Source organism: Neolamprologus brichardi, chromosome 12 (genome assembly GCF_056152115.1).
Source record: "Neolamprologus brichardi isolate AB-2024 chromosome 12, ASM5615211v1, whole genome shotgun sequence".
In the NCBI taxonomy this organism is placed as follows: domain Eukaryota; kingdom Metazoa; phylum Chordata; class Actinopteri; order Cichliformes; family Cichlidae; genus Neolamprologus; species Neolamprologus brichardi.
In genome coordinates, this window is record NC_142115.1 from 245,332 (window position 1) to 251,331 (window position 6,000).

Genomic DNA, 6,000 nt, shown 5'->3' on the forward strand with positions numbered 1-6,000 from the left:
CCAATGACATAATTACCCAGCTACATTTCCGAAAGAATGCAAAAGCATTGACATATATTTTTCCTTCCTACGATAGGCCGACGAGCAGGGCAGAGATAGATTTTGGCAGCCCGACTGGAAAAATCGCTAGCCCCGGGACGTCGGTCATCTTTGGAAAAGAGAGTTTATTACAGAGAAATGTCTCTTTCCAAAATAAAAGTTATACTATACGCTTCCTCTGGGCTATATTCTCAGCAGCATATTAAACATATCAGGTCCCCATAAGGAGAATCATGTGCTAACGGCTGTCTAAATGACTCGGGTAAAGTTTGTATGCGTGCTTGTTGTTTTTGTCTGCTTCCACTTGTCTTTGCACGAGGATGATGTCGGAGTAAATGTGCAGTCATATTCGTTGTGTTCCCACTAGTGCTGTCAGCGTTAATCTGAAATGACGTTAACGCCACAACATGGCAAATCTCCGTTAACGAGCTACCGCGGATCGCCCCGTGCGTGGGGCTGGACAGCGTCAACACATTAACGAGCTAACTGCACTAACACACTAGTTCCCACTCATGTAATTGAGCATTGCGTGGCACATCTGACATACTGTTTTACTTTAGTCCATGACGCGCTTACCTTCAGGGTCATACGTCACATGAAAACCAAAATAGTTCCAGACGCCAGATCTGAATGAGGGTGGGGGAGGTTCAATTTGCCATGTTGCAACAAGCTTAACTTCTGTCTAGCTAGCTTGCCCTGCGCTCAGTGAATCTGTGTTCGACTACTCCGCCTAGGCTGCACTGTCGAGCGCAGATACATATATATATGTATATATATATGTGTGTATATGTATATATGTGTGTGTATATATATGTATATATATGTATATATGTATAGCAAGTTAAATGAAAAACACAAGTTGCTGTGTACATATATTGTTTTCTTTGTGTGCTATGGGTATCTGGCTTCTGGTAAATGTGCTCTTTTTCTCCTGGACTCAAACTGCCAGAGTTATCATGATATCCTGATAAACACTTTCAGGCCCCGCTACTACTTCCCCTCCAGCTCCTTATCAATTCCTCATCTAAGTTTCCTGTTGTTGTTCTCTACCATTTCAGCACACTTAATGCTACATAAGGAGGAAGCAAAGGGCTGTATTGCAGATAGATAGCATCACGTTCACACCATTGTGTCAGTATAAACTCCACGGGAGTGAGATTCAGCTCTTATCCTAAATTCAAGAAAGACTCAAGTTCAACTCACCGTAACTACAATAAATACCATAAAACCATCAAGCTTTGAGGGTTTATTGTCAGCCGTGTACAAGTGTTGGATCTTTTCTTAGAGCCACGGTGCAACACAGTGCAGGACAACCATGAAGTGCAGCAGAAACTAACTATTAGATTAGCAGCAGGGTACCTAATGACTTTGTAATTGCATACAGTGCTAGTGCAATATAAATACCCCAGAATGTAGTATTAATCATTGTCTTAATGAGATGACTGTGTGACGTGACTTATGCCAGTTTAAGCTGTAGTGCATGTTAAACATAAACATACTGAAGTTAGTCCTCAGAAGTCAAGCAATGTAAACATACCAGACTGCAACAGGGAGCTTAGCCCAGGTTCACCTTTGCCTGTTTAACTGACGTATGTGTGGGTGTGTGACAGACGTCTACAGGACAGAAAAGTTATCCTGTCTTAGTCTGTTTTTATCTGGTTTAGCTTTTAAACTTTCATACTTTTTTATTTTTCATTTACCTTATGTTTTTATTTATTTTGTACTAATGTGAAGCAACCTTGAGGGTCTTTAAAAGGTAGCTATAAATAAAATGTTTTATTATCATTATCATTATAAAAACAAATGAATTATCTTATGTTTATTATGCACAGCAAACCTTGTCTGAACTTCCAGACATTAGTTGTCACATTTTCTAGGAATTTCCTGTCTAGCATCACAAGATGGCGCCTGCAGAGTGTGAGTGAGCTCTCGTCCAGCTGAAGGCTTTTCCTCATAGATCATGGATGCATTGCTATGAACATGCCATGTTCATACACACATGATATCACCCAGCCTACTGCCAGTCCTGCAGCTGACACACATCACATTACCATTGAACACAAGCAAACACAATTTAGCCAATAAAATAACTTTTGTTAAGAAATAATTTTTTTTGTTTTGTTAACATTAGAGTAAATGTCTGCTCTGACACAGCCATATTTCACCCTCCTCTGGATTAAAACAGCTCCATGGTCTCAAATCTCAGAGTCAACTTGTGCTCGACTGGTTTCTGCTGCAACCAGAGACTGGTGGAGGTCATCAGCAGAGTTGCAGGTTTGCAGTCAGAGTTTGTTAAACCTCCTTTCTGGAACAGAGCCGTGGTTTGATCCATCGCGGTGGTTCGTTATTGATGCTGGGGTGATGTAGATCAACTTCAAAGCTGTGCCTGAGTGATCAGAGTGACAGGTTGAGTCCAGGTTTAAAATATAAAAAGTCTAGACTCTGACTTTGTATTTAAAACATAGATTTTAGATATAAAACATATTATTCTTTTCCCACTGTGAGATATTTTTGTCTAACTTTGCGTGATCTACTACAAATGGTAAAAGTACAAATGTAAATGAAATGTAAACTGTGCCTGAGCACTCAAAGTGCTGTGAGTCTAACATTTACACTCCAGTGGCTTCAGCAGAAACATCGGGTTAGTATCTTGCCCAAGGATATTTGGCAGCCAGGCATCGAACCAACAACCTTCTGATTAATAGCAACCTGCACACTTGAGCTGCAGCTGTTTTTATATATGACTTTATCATCCTCTCACATTGATGAGGAGGAATTTCTCGTCTTCACAACTTTGCTTCACTTCAGTTTGTGGACATTCCTTTCGTTGGATCTCTCCTGATGTCCACCATAACATTTCAATCAGATCGACAGCTCAGCTTCAAATGGAGGCAGTAAGTGTGTGCTTAGCAGCACATAGAGTCCAGAAAACAGCAAACTGGGGTTTAGTGAATAATTATGCAAATCTTCTAAATAAGTTGTTGCTCCAGATACCTGTAACTTTAGTGCTAATACTAGTGTTAAATACAACAAACTAACTCTGAAGGGAGCATTCGATTTGTCTGTGCCTGCTGTTCTTTCAGGGATCATCTAGCCTGAGGTGGGAGGTAACAGCTCTCAGTGAAAGGACTTACACTCTGTTGCAGACAGTGCTAAATTAATGTAGTGACAGTCTTGGTGTTCACCAGATTTACAGGTTTTGAATGCAGACGCACATTTCTGCCACATTTCACAGACAAGTCAAAGTCCTCGAGAGACGGTAAAGTAGACATGCAGGAATGCAAAGCAGCATTTATTTAGTGAGGAGGAAAACCAGTTTGGAATGTCATGAAATTCCACATCAACAGCTTAGAGGCAGCTGTGGTGGTAGTGTGGGTCATCAGGTGTGGGTCATCATCAAAGCCTGGCTCCTCCTGCCCATGCGTTGAAGCATCCTTGGACCATAATTAAATACATCGTAGCCCAATTCAACCAGCAGAGCCTGTGAATGTTTGGGTTACAGACAAAAGCACTGCATGACTGATGGAACGAGACTTAGTAGAAAGTGCTTAAATTAATTTTGATTGATTTGTATAACAGTTACCTCATGGCACTTTGTTACAAGGTAAAGACCCTACAAAAATACAGAGAAAACCCAAACAGTCAGATAACAAGCAGGCACTTGGTGACAGTGGGAAGAAAAACTCCCTTTAAGAGGAAGAAACCTGCGGTAGAACCAGCTCAGGGAGGGGCGGGGCCATCTGCAGGCGAGAAGGACAGGACAACAGAGACTGTAGAAGAGAGCCAGATGTTAATAATAACTCATGATAAAATGCAAAGTGGTGCATAAATCTGAATTTAAATGCTCACATTCAGTAGAAAGCTGTTACACAAGTGGCAATTAAAAAGCACCCTGGATGAGCTCTACTGACATGACAGTGATGTTACACAACTGAACACATCAGGCAGTCCCGATATCACGACATCATACACCTGCTGTGGAGAGCATCCTCACACAGAACATCACATCCTGGTTTGGGAACAGCTGTGTGAAGGAGCAAAAAGCTCTCCAGAGAGTGATCCGTACAGCAGAACGCTGCTGCAGGACTGCTCTCCCCCCGCTTCAGGACACCTACACCAGGAGATGCCGGACTAGAGCAGATACTGAAGGACCCGTCCTGGCAACAAACTGTTCCAACTTCTGCAATCTGGTAGAAGGTTCCTCATCATCCGGGCAAGGACAGAGAGACTCAAGAGGAGCTTCTATCCCCAAGCCATCCGGGCCCTAAACACACACACACACACACACACACACACACACACACACACACACACACACACACACACACACACACACACTCTCTCTCTCACATCATCCATAAGTGACTGAGACAGGACTCTCTTCCAGACACTCTAAACCCAACGGCACGATGTACATTTTCTTTAATTTTAAATATGTTCATATTGTCTGTTTTGTAAAATAGTCAGATTGTCTATTCTCATTAATTCACTTAATGTACAGAATCCACCTGCGTGCTGCATACATGCTACTACTGCACATTCACCTAAAGTATATATTTTATATAATGCTCTTCCTCTCTCCCCCCTTTTGCACAAGTGGAGGAGCGTGTCAGGCTACATTTCACTGTGTGTTATATTTGTATAACTATGCATGTGACAAATAAAGAACCTTGAACCTTGAACCGTGCTCCTGAGTTGGTTTGCCTTCATGCTGCTGTGTGATGCTCCAAATATTTTGAAAAACCAAGAGATCTGGGATCAAATCACAATCAAATCAAAATATTAAAACGATTGAGAACAGAGGTCATAGTGTGTGTGAGTGAACGGTGATGTGGTCAGTTTGAAACCTATCATGAGGGTTGGCAAAAAAAGTAAGTGCTCTGACATTTACACAATGCTTTTCGTATTTACTATCACTGAAGACGTCTGAGAGGATCTAACAACTGGCCTTTCAACACGGACAACAGTTTCCATGTCCTTGACTTTAATTATGTTCCACTGAAGAACGTATCTGCAGCTCTAGCCAACAGAACTGAACTGTGGTTCCTCTCTCTGTCATGAAGCAACACCAAGAGTGCATCAGCATGACAGTTCACATCTCTGTAAGCTCTGGCTTTCTCACACTTTCTCTGAAAAGTAACGTTTTGAGCTGGAAATCCACTTGTTCACAGAGAGATTCCAGCAGTAAAGCCAGTATTTCACAGCCCACATCAGCCTTTCTCCACATGAAACTATTGCAGGACTGCTAACATACTTTTTGTTCTTTTTAAACACATTCTTCAACCATATTTGCATCCCGACGTTGAGTAAAGTTCACATCATTATGCGTGCTAAGAAGACAGCATGGCGGTAACTATTTGAACAAACTGTTTACTAATGACTTGTCTAGTACGGAGGGGGTGGAGTATTTGTTGACATTTCCCAGGCACTCGCTGCTGGGTGGACCTGTCTCTTCCACAGGAATGACACCAAACAAAGCCAGGATGAAAAGCCTACTCTACAGATGTTAGGTCTTCTTGTCACTGTTGACTCGTGTGTGCCTCCACTGTTCGCTCATTTGGCTCAAATGACTAAAAGAGTACTAACGAAGGGGATTATGCTACACTGAGTGTCTGCGTCCTTTCCTTGGGAACTGTGGAAACACAATATTGTAAAAACAACAATATTGTAAAGCAACTTCACTTAAGTTTTATTAGATAGCACTAAATGACAACAGTAGTTGCCTCAAGCCATTTTATATTGTAAGGTAAACCCCCTACAATAATACCCTAAAAATCAAACAACCCTCCTTTGAGCGAGCAGTGACAACAAGACGAAACCTCAGGCAGACGGAGACTCATCTGCTGCAACTGGCCAGAGAGCCAGAGAGTGATAATAACTAATGATTAAATGCAGAGTGGTGTATAAACATGATGAGTGAAGGAGAAACACTCGGTGCAAGAAGGATCCAGGGTCACCTGG